The following is an 11,984-nucleotide window of genomic DNA, read 5'->3' as shown; positions in this document are numbered from 1 at the left end:
GAAGAGCACTTGTTAGCATTTTAAAAATTTATTTTGTTTTTTAAAAATATTTTTTTAATGTTTATTTATTTTTGAGAGAGAGACAGAGCGTGAGCAGGGGAGGGGCCACAAGAGAAGGAGACACAGAATCCCAAGCAGGCTTCAATATCCAGGCTCTGAACTGACAGCACAGAGCCTGACATGGGGCTCGAACCCACAAACCATGAGATCATGACCTGAGCTGAAGTTGGATGCTTAACCAGCTGAGCCACCCAGGTACCCCAGAGCACTTGTTAGCATTTAATGAACCTCCCTCCACGTGACTTCAAGCTACCAGGACGCAGGCTCCCCCAATGCCCTTAATCTTCTCTTTAGCTCTTCTACTGAAGAATTTGGCCTTCATGATAGCAGGCTGTTTTGGGAGCTTTCCCTTCCCCCAAACTTTGTAGTAGCCCCATTGCATCACATCAATGATAGGAACAATTCCAGTTTTTTTGGGGGGGGGGGTGGGTAGCATTTACCTGTGTCTGCTCATTGACCAAGGTCCACACTTTATCAGGGTTGACAGTTGGGCAGAAACTCTGGTTCCTCTTTAAGTTATAATGCTTCATACCAACTTTTCCAGAGTAAACTGGGTGATATTTGTCAAAGTTGATCCTGTGGTGATGCATGTCACCAGCATTCCCCTGGCCTTCTGGGTGCTTCTGGTGTTTGCCAAGGCACCGTGGCCCTGGCTTACCAGGCTCCAGCTCACATGGCCCCAAAGTTTCCAGCTCTTCCTCACTCTGGATGGCATGTGCATAGCCCAGAAGAAAGAGCAGTCACATATCTAATTGAAAGCTTCTCCTTGCATGTTCCCCAAGATACTTGAAATGTTTTCCCAAGGAGGGTGGGGTGGGGAGGCAATGTCTGTTTTTTCTTCTTACTCTTTCCACCTCTTGCTTTTATTTGCTAGATGCTCCGGGGTTAGGCAGGGGAAAGAGGGGTATTTTTTTGAAACCTAGTGGTGCTAGTTTGTGAAAACCCTCTGCATAGCAAACACCCCGAAACGGACCATTTTCAAATAGGGAGCTTTTGTGGGTTCTTTGGGGACTCTCTGTTGGAGACCTCTGGCATTGCACCATTTGCTGAGTCACTCCCTTGCTGCCATTTTTTGATACGCCCCTCAATCCTACTCCAGCAGTTCATACCTTGTAGCCTCTTTCTGCTGGGATGGCCTGGACCTTGGCAGGCAGTGTTCTTGGGTGGGGTCCTTTCAAGAGATCTCTGACCTGGTTATCCTTTATAGCATCCATTTGGCCCACAGAGACATGGTGACTCTCTAAACTTTGGAAATGCAGTATTCCCACTTTGCTGTCAATAACACACTGCTCCAGCCAGCCTCTTCTCTTTGGACTTTTCTAGGTGAGAATCAGGCACCATTCTCTGTGCTTCCCAAACTCCAGAGAACACAGGTCAAACTCTGTGATAGTCAGAAAATGCCCCCCCTTGTCCCCGTAGATGTGCACGCCTTAATCCCTGGAACCTGTGAATCTGTTACTTTATTATGTATGTATGTATGTATGTATGTATGTATTTTTCCATAGCAGCGTTATTTTTATTTTTTTACTTAAAAAAAAAATTTATTTTTAAGTAATCTCTACACCCAATGTGGAGCTCGAACTTACAACCCCCGAGATCAAGAGTTGCATGCTGCACTGACTGAGCCAATCAGGCACCCATTTTTTTAATTTGTTTTAATTGAAGTATAGTTGACATACAATACTACATTGGTTTCAAATGTATAACATAGCAATTCAACAATTATGTACATTACAAAATGCTCACTATAATAATTATGGTTACCATCTATTACCATATAAAGTTATTATAATATAATTTTTTAGTCAAACATTTTATTGTGTCTATTTTTAATTTTAATTAAAATTATAGTTAACATGCAGTGTTTTAATGTAGTGAATCAACAATTCTTTTTTTTTTTTTTTTGCCAATGATGAAATATGATTTATTCAACAGAGGCTAGTGATATGGATTTTTATGTGAAATGATTTAATTATTTAAAAATTTTTTTCAGGGGCGCCTGGGTGGCGCAGTCGGTTAAGCGTCCGACTTCAGCCAGGTCACAATCTCGCGGTCCGTGAGTTCGAGCCCCGCGTTGGGCTCTGGGCTGATGGCTCGGAGCCTGGAGCCTGTTTCCGATTCTGTGTCTCCCTCTCTCTCTGCCCCTCCCCCGTTCATGCTCTGTCTCTCTCTGTCCCAAAAATAAATAAAAAACGTTGAAAAAAAAATTAAAAAAAAATTTTTTTTTCAATGTTTGTTTATTTATTTAATATAATTTATTGTCAAGTTGCCTAACATACAGTGTATAAGTGATTCAACAATTCTATACATTACTCAGTGCCCATCATGACAAGTGTATCCTTTAATCCCCATCACCTATTTCACCCATCCCCCACTCACCTCCCCTTTGGTAACCATCAGTTTGTTCTCTATAGTTAAGAGTTAAGAGTCTGTTTTTTGGGTTGTTTCTTTTTTTCCTTTGTTCGTTTGTTTTGGTTCTTAAATTCCACATAGGAGAGAAATCATATAGTATTTGTCTTTTTCTGACTGCTTTATTTTGCTTAACATGATACTCTCTAGATCCATCCATATTGTTATAGATGGAAAGATTTTAGTCTTTCCTATTCATGAGTAATATTTCATTGTATATATATACCACATCATTTTTATTCATTCATTTATTGATGGACACTCACGCTGCTTCCATATCTTGGCTATTCAAAAAATTTTTTAAATGTTTTTATTTACTTTTGAGAGAGAGAGAGCAAGAGTGAGCACGGGGGAGGGGCAGAGAGAGAAAGGGAGACACAGCATCTGAAGCAGGATCCAGGTTCTGAGCTGTCAGCACAGAGCCCAACGTGGGGCTCAAACTCACAAACTGTGAGATCATGACCTGAGCAAAGTCGGACACTTAACTGACTGAGCCACCCAGGCACCCCTGCTTCCATATCTTGGCTATTGTAAATAATGCTGCAATAAACATAGGGGTGCATGTGTCTTTTCAAACTAGTGTTTTCATATTCTTTGGGTAAATACTCAGTAGTGTGATTACTGGATCATAGGGTAGTTCTATTTTTAATTTTTTGAGGAACATCCATGCTGTTTTCCACAGTGGCTGCACCAATTTATATTCCCACCAGCAGTGCATGAAGGTTCCTTTTTTCCATATCCTTGCCAGCACTTGTTGTTTCTTGAGTTTTTGATTTTAAGCATTCTGACAGGTGTGAGGTGATATCTCATTGTGGTTTTTAAATTTGTATGTATGTATGTATGTATGTATTTTGAGAGAGAGAGAGAGAGAGAGAGCTTGCCAGGGAGAGGGATAGAGGGAGAGAGGGAGAGAATCTTAAGCAGGCTCCATGCTTAGTGAGGAGCCCTATGCTGGGCTCCATCCCACAACCCTGGAATCATGACTTGAGCTGAAATCAAGAGTTGGATGCTTAACCAACTAAACCACCCAGGCACCCCTTCGTTGTGGTTTTGATTTGCATTTCTATGAGGAGGAGTGATGTTGAGTATCTATTCATGTGTCTGTTGCCCAACTGTATGTTTTCTTTGGAGAGATGTCTTTTCATGTCTTCTGCCCATTTTTAATTGGATTATTTGTTTTTTTTTCATATTGAGTTGTATAAATTCTTTATTTATTTTTTATACTAACCCTTTATCAGAGATGTCATTTGCAAATATCTTCTCCTATTCAGTAGGTTATATTTTAGTTTTGTTGATTATTTCCTTTGATGTGCAGAAGCTTTTTTTAAAGTTTATTTGTTTATTTTGAAAGATAGATAGCACAAGTGGTGAAGGGGCAGATAGAGCAAGAAAGAGAAAGAGAGAGAATCCCAAGCAGGCTCTGCACTGAAGTGCAGGGCTCGAACTCATGAACCTGTAAGATCATGACCTGAGCTGAAATCAAGAGTCAAATACTTAACCAACTTAGCCACCCAGGTGCCCCTGTGCAGAAGCTTTTTATTTTAATATAGTCCCAATAGTTTATTTTTGCTTTTGTTTCTCTTGCCTCAGGAGACCTATGTAGAAAAATGTTGCTATGGCTGGTGTCAGAGAAATTACTACTTGTGCTGTCTTCTAGATTTTTATGCTTATAGGTCTCACATTTAGGTCCTTAATCCCTTTTGAGTTTATTTTTGTGTGTGTAAGAAACACTGTTTCAGTGTTTTGCATGTAGCTGTCCAGTTTTCCCAGGACCATTTGTTGAAGAGACTGTCTTTTTCCTATTGCATATTCTTGCCTCATTTGTTGAAGATTAATTGACCATATAATTATGGTTTTTCTTCTGGGCTCTGTAATCTGTTCTGCTGGTCTGTGTGTCAACTTTTTGTGCCAGTACCATATTGTTTTGATTTCTACAGCTTTGTAGTATGTCTTGAAATCTGGGATTGTGATACATCCAGTTTTGTCCTTCTTTTTCAAAACTGCTTTGGCTATTTGGGGTCTTTTGTGGTTTCATACAAATTTTAGGATTGTTCTAGTTCTGTGAAAAATGCCATTGGTATTTTGATAGGGATTGCATTAAATCTGTAGATTGCTTTGGGTAGGATGGACAGTTTAACAATATTTGTTCTCCCATCCATGAGCATAGAATATCTTTTTATTTGTTTGTGTTGCTCAACTTCTTTCATCAATGTTTATAGTTTTCAGAGTACAGGTCTTTTACTTCCTTGGTTAAGTCTATTCCTAGGTATTTTCTTATTTTTGGTGTAATTGTAAATGGGATTGTTTTCTTAATTTCTCTTTCAGCTACTTTGTTTTTAGTGTATACAAATGCAATGGATTTCTACATATTGATTTTGTATCCTGTGACCTTACTGAATTCATTTATTAGTTTTAGTGTTATTTTGGTGGAGTCTTCAGGGTATTCTATGTATAGTATCATTTCATTTGCAAACAGTGAAAGTTTTACTTCTTCCTTGCCAATTTAGAAGCTTTTTATTTCTTTTTGTTGTCTGATTGCTCTGACTAGGGCTTCCAGTGGAATGTGTTACTTTACATGGCAAAAAGGACTTCGCAGATGTGATTGAGGTCATGGACCTTGAGATGGGGGGATTATCCCGTGTAATCCAGGTAGGCCCAATCTAATCACCCAACTACATGAGTCCTTGTAAGTGGAGAACCTATCCCAGCTGTAGTCAGGGAGAGAGATGTGACTATAGAAGAAGGGCAGAGACTTGTGACACGAGAAGGACACTTTTCATCATTGCTAGCTTGAAGATGGAGGAAAAGAGCCATAAGCCAAGGAATGTGGTGACTTCTGGAAGCTGGGAATGACTCTCAGGTATAGCCAGCAAGAAAATGAAGACCCAAATTCTACAACTACAGGGAACTAAATTTTGCCAGTAGCCTAAGTGAGCAGGAAATGGATTATTCCCTAGATCCTCCAAAATATGAGCTTGCTGCTAACTTTGTTTTAGTCACTGAGACTCCTAATAGACTTCTGCCCTATAGACTATAAGATAATAAGTTTGTGTTGTAAGCCACTAATTTTGAGTAATTTGTTATGGTAACAATAGAAAACTAATATACTCTCCCCCAGATTTTCTCCCTGAGTCTGCCTCTTGGTAAACATTGGGTAAGTAGGAGGTGAGACTGTGTCCTTCCCTTAGCAGGGAATCTCTACCTTCATTCTCTCCCACTGCATTTCTTAAAGCTTCTCCCACATGGTTTGGGAAGACAATGGTATACTTTTCTAAAACCACTGGACTGACAACTTTGCTGGTACTCTTTCCTAAGCATAGGCTGGAGGTGGATGTCTTGGTGTAGTCAGCATTTTATTTAAGCACGCTTGCCCTAGTCACAGTGTAGAGGCAGGAAAAGTCCCATTTAACCTTGTTGGACAATAACAATCATAAATCTTTGTTCCTTGGTTCTGCATTTCAGTGAAAGTGCATATAGACCATTTCTAAATATTTCCATTACTCTCTAGCTGCCTGAATTCCTCTGCCAGACTAAATCTCCTTGATGGAAATCCTAATACTGATTGTCCTCTGTGTTTTGAGGAACACATCTTTCACATTGGACTCTGTACGCTTTTGGTCCTATTATGTGTCTGAAATTAATTTCTGCAACCAAGTCAGTTTCCTCACTCATTCTATTTTATGCAAATTGCCAGCAGGACATCATGTCTGTTCTGTGCCTTACCACGCATAGATAGAGCTTCGGGTTTGGAAGGGTTGAAGGGACTGGAAGGCTCAGCTGTTCCACTGTTTCTTTCCTTCCCCTCCTCAATCTTGAATCACCCCTCTTCAGTGTCATCCAAGATATGCATTTGAGGGGCGCCTGGGCGGCTCAGTTGGTTAGGCATCTGACTTCGGCTCAGGTCATCTTCTCACGGTTCATGGGTTCAAGTCCCATGTCAGGCTCAGAGCCTGGAGCCTGCTTCCAATTCTGTGTTTCCCTCTCTGTGGCCCTCCCCTGCTCATGCTCTGTCTCACTCTTTCTCTCAAAAATAAACATTAGAAAAAAAAGATATGCATGTGAGTGATCCATTGGGAATCTCCCTACTTCTTTTGGCAGCTTGCTCAAACATGGAGAATTTTTTTTTTTTTTTTTAGCTTCTTGAGGGCGAGGACCAAATCTTATGCATTGTGACAAAACCAACCCCAACTCAGAGCCTGGAGCATAGCAGAAACTCAGCGAATGAACAAGGGAATGAATTAGCGAATGAATGAATATTATTGGGCCCCAACTGGCTTCCTTATGGTTTCCATAAAATGTCCTTGGAATGATTTAGAATGATTTAATCCCTTCTCTACAGAATGGTAGAGAAGCCATCTTGTCCTAATTACATCTTTCCTTCTCATCTGATATATTTTCAGCCCCCAAAGGATAGTCCTACATATCAAATTACAACCCTTTCTACTACAGTTGTATAATAGCCGCCTAAGGAACGTTCAGTTTTCTGGAATGCATTTAGCATGAGGGTGGGCCGGAAGTGATTGTGTAACTATTGCAAAAGTCTGTGGTTTGAATCTTTATAAAAGTTTTATCTCAGTAGCCCAGACGCAGGACTCTGCCAAAAATCACAGCTTCTCTGTTTCCAACTGTGCATGCTGCAGATAGCCCCGAAAAAGGACTGAGGGTTTATAGGGAAGGCGTCGTGATGTGTTTATGTGCAGCAGGATATTGAATGGGACTTTTCATGGTGTCTTGAAATTTCATCTGAAGTCCCAAAGCTGAGAATGAAAGGTGATAAGTATTCCCACGTTTATGAATGGGATGCTAGCACTAGACATATCCAGGCAGAAAGTATGAAAAAACAGCAAAATTGGTATCAACCTTCATCATACACCTCCAGCTGCTGCAGGAGAATGGGAATTAAAAGGAGTTTCTGGAGGTAGTGGACAGTGTTGTGGAATTTCCCTTTCTCTTCTTATGAGGGGAGCCCTCAAGAAAATTGGAGGCTCTATCAGTGCCCCATGATTGGAATAGAGCAGGGTGAGAGAATTCATGGAGAAGTGGGTATGTGTCTTCTGGACATTTTAGGGACATAAGTTAATGGCAACTGATGCTTGCTTCCTGCCTGATGACTGTGGAATGTGGGAGGCTTGTTGGACCAATGATAGTACTCTAAGCAAGTGAGGAGGGTGACAGTGAGAGCTGTCTGCGCTACCAGAGTTTGTAATGCTGAGCATATGTGTCTCCCAAGGGCCATGATGGAAGATAGCTGGACTTCGACCAGGAGGGTTACCTGTGGGGCAAAGGGACCCCAGGAATAAGCTGCTGCATGGTGTATTTCTGGGCAGGAGCTGAGAAGCATGTGAGAAACTTCTGTGAGAAGTGGGAGAGTACACTTGCTTTTAGGGGGTTTTTCAACCAAGTGGTTTCTACAGTGAGCCTTTGAAAGCCAACAAATGCATTCCATTGGAGAGAGCAAGCATATGGGCCTTTCTTACATCAAGGCCATGGTCTACCATATTTTAACAGCACCTACCATGAGAGATATATTTGCTTCTTTTCCTCTAATTCTCCTGCTCTCTGCCTTGACCCTGGCAAAATCAGAATCGGTGGCTGAGGGGAGAATGAAGGAGATGGAAGAAAAACAGACAATAGGGCCACTGTAGTGCTGTGGTCTCCCTGCCATAGGTTGGGGTAGAGCTTGGGGCGGGGTGGGGGTGGGGGTGGTGTGGTGCTGAGGGACTCTGAATAGGGTATGGGATTGAAGTTTTAAGTAGGACTTTTTAATGAGTTTTAATTCTTGAAAGTAACTTAAAAATCTCTGAGTACAAGATGTGCCGGAGATGTTGTCCAGGGCTGGGGAGAAAGGTGATTTGATAGAGCATTTTGGGAGGGAGTGATTAGAGAAAAATAACACCGTTTTTGGTTTGTACACAATTGAATTAGCTTGCTTGATGGATTCCAGGGAGCCAGCCCCAAGGGATAGGTGAGCGACAGACTATACCCTAGAACTTTGGTATTATGGACACTTTCTCCCTTGGAAGCTTTTGATATTTTTGTTTAATTAAAAAAATGTTTATTTAGTTTTGAGAGAGAGAGAGAGAGCGAGCAGGAGAGAGCAAGAGCATTGGAGAGGCTCAGAGAGAGAAGGGGACAGAAGATCCAAAGTGGGCTCTGTGCTGACAGCAGACAGCCTGATGCAGAGCTTGAAACCACGAACCACGAGATCATGACCTGAGCCAAAGTTGGAGGCACCCCAATATTGCTGTTTAATTTTTTAAAAGGTTTTACTTTGAAATAATGTTACAACTACAGAGAAGTTGCAAAAATAGTGCTGAAAGCTCCCATATACCTTTCCCCAGCTTCCCCTCATGTTAATGTCTTATATAACTGTAGTGTAATGATCAAAATCAGGAAATTAACATTGATACAGTACTATTAACTATTCTACAAGCCTTACTGTAATTTGCCAGCTTTCTCATGAATGTTCTTTTTCTGGCCAGGATCCAACCCAAGATCTCATAGTACATTCATTCATCACGTCTTCATAGTTTTCTCCATCATCTTTCCCTGTATCATTACATTTTAGGATTGGAAAGGACAGTAAACATCTTCTAGATGAATGGCCCTGTGGATTCTTGAATCTCCTCTATTAAAATTCCCATGAATAATTTTTTCTGCATGAAGTCATCTCTGGTGACAGTCTGTTCTAAATTGGGCCCAGCACTATAAAGAAGTCCACAACCATGATTTGCTTTCTTAAAGTTTTCATCTATTGATTCTGGTTCTTTCTTTATTTTTGCCTTTTAGAACAAGGCCATTTTCCCTTCTACATGTCAGCCTTCAAATATTGGAAGACCATTATATTTCTATTCTCCCTGAAGCCTGCCACCACATCCTTTCTTCTTTAGGATGAACATCTTTAGTTCTATTCATTGTTCCTTGTATGACATGATTTTAAGTCATATTACACATGGGTCACTGTACCCTGAACAAGCACCAGTTATATATATAAATGTATATGTGGGTCTATCTATGATGCCTGAACAGAGAAAAAAAATAGGTATCGTTCTCCACATTCTCTATCCTATCTCTGACGGTCAAGATTACATTAACAATTGGTTCATTTTTATAAAGGTGGTCAAGTCCTAGTTAAACATGCTAATTAAATAGCCATTTTCAGTGAACATAAGTGAGTAATCTAGGCTCCTGTGTGAGTTGCTAAGAGAAATTTGGCATTTTTCTTTGAGATAACTTCTGGGGTGGAAGGCTAGACAAGTAAGTATGCTTTCAATTAAGCTTGGGTTGGCTTATATCGAAATTGGAAATGGTACCTGGCAAGAAGCTGCTGGTATATCTTTTCAAAAAAAAAAGGCAATACATTTTTGAAAAACTAGAATAAACTCTCAGTGTATTGGCAGATCTGGGAGAATTTCCATTTACTGAACAGCTAATGGGAATGCATTGAGAAATACAGTGTGGCCTGAAACAGAGCAAGTATTTTTTACCTAAAAATAATTCTCAGGGCACCTGGGTGGCTCCATCGATTAAGCATCTGTCTCTTGATTTCGGCTCAGGACATGATCTCATGGTTTGTGAGTTTGAGCCCTGCATTGGGGTCTACACTGACAGCATGGATTCTCTCTCTCTCCCCCTCTCTTCCCTTCCTCTGCTCATGTGTGCTCTCTCTCTCTCTTTCAAAAATAACTAAGTAAACATTAAAAAAAAAATAATTCTCAAAACATGTTTTATCAGTCTTCAACTGTCTGTTCCCTGGTTCAAAATGCAGGGTATGACCTTACTTGTACTGTGTAGGTATGGCTGGAGGATGCTATTACAATATTATTGCGTATACTCTCTATGCTGAACTTTTCATTTACATTACTTATAGTTGGTTAAATTTCTTAACATTAGTTTTTTTCTTGTTGTTCTGTCTGGCTTTTAGTTTGCAGGCCCTTCTTGAATGGAAGATTTTGTTTCTTTATTATTCTTTCTGTTTTCTCTCTGATTCCCCACCATTCTTACAGTTTTGAGGTTTGTTTCCACCTGGTCTGTGGAGTCCCCAGGTCTTATATGAGCTCTTTGGTGCCCTTGCCCCACAGTGATGTCGGGGAATCACAGATACAGTCACTGAGCCCATCAATGACTTGCCTGGAAGCCAAGTGGAGAGGCTGAGGCTTGCCTTCCTAAACTTGCAAACTGCCATGTTCACAGGCAGCTATCTTAGTAGCTGTTTCCAGACTCCTTTCTTGAGCTGGGGAGCCTCACCTTTACCCCTGGGTCTCAAGCCATGAGGGCTCAGCCTCCTGTAGGGTATTATTATTCTTGTTTCTAAGGTAGTGAGCAGTAAGTAAGCTCTGGAGTGGCCCTATTGTTTATTTCCAGCCATAGTTTGTTCTAGTTGGTTGTCGCATCCATTTTCTCTGGTTGCTGCCTGTGCTGTGCTACTTATTAATATTATCAATATCATCTGGACTCTTACCCCATGGAAGCTGAATTTCTGGCCACCTCTGATTGCTTCTGACCTGGGGCCCAGGCGGCCCATTTACTGCTTTGGATTTCTGTTCCAGTTCTGGACATACATACATTCATTTGTTTTTGAACATGGCCGTGACTTTTTTTTTTAATTAAAAAAGTTTTTTTATGGAGATATAATTGACATATAACATTATATTACCTTCAGGTGTATGCCATGACTCAATATTTGTATGTATTGTGAAATGATCACCATGTTAAATCTAGTTCACAAAACTATGACTTTTATTTTCTTCTATATTTCATCTATTATGGAAACGAGCAGAGGAGAAGACCTCAAAATGTATACTTACTGTGGTGTTTTGATGAGAAGTGTCTTAAAGATGTAGTCCAAATGACCGGATGACCAGGACATGTGTTAGAATGAAAGTTATTACAGAGTTGGTGAAGAGTGCCAAAATTTATTAAAGCCTAACTAATTAACTAATTGTAGATACTTACAAAGCTGAATGTGTTAAAATTCTTTAAAATGAATATATATACATATATATTAAATTCAAAAATAAGAAATTTTCTGGGAATGTAGTGTTATTACAATAAGTGGTATAGCAGTAAACACTAAAACGTGGAGGTGGGTGAGGGGAAACAAATGTTACAAAATTAATGTATGCATTTTAAATAATAAACTCACCTACACTTAGAAATGGGAAAAAAAGAAGAAACTACTTAAATAACTCATGATTTAAGATAGACCTTAAAAACCACAATTACAGACTATTTAGATAGAATGTGTGGAAAATGATAACACCATGAAGGATGAGGCCAAAGTTGTATTCAAAAGCAAACTGATATTCTCAAGGGACCTCATTATCCAACAAAGCAAGCATTCAATGTAAGAAAGACAAATTGAACCAATGTAAGGAAAGGAGTAGGAAGAATGAAACTATTAAATAAATAGTTAAATAAACTATTCATAGACATCTTTGAATTAGAAAACAGAAACACTGTAAAACTGATGCATTAATCTGAGAGCCAATTCACTGGAACACCAATATCTTTAA

At 39.9% G+C, this 11,984-nt stretch overlaps 1 pseudogene; it reads right to left on the bottom strand.

The window, feature by feature from the left end:
• Positions 1 to 215: 215 nt before the first annotated feature.
• LOC122223718 lies at positions 216 to 775 on the bottom strand (annotated as a pseudogene).
• Between the last annotated feature and the right edge of the window lie 11,209 nt (positions 776 to 11,984).

This window comes from Panthera leo, chromosome B4, assembly GCF_018350215.1.
Source record: "Panthera leo isolate Ple1 chromosome B4, P.leo_Ple1_pat1.1, whole genome shotgun sequence".
In the NCBI taxonomy this organism is placed as follows: domain Eukaryota; kingdom Metazoa; phylum Chordata; class Mammalia; order Carnivora; family Felidae; genus Panthera; species Panthera leo.
This window is presented reverse-complemented; position numbering and strand designations above follow the sequence as displayed.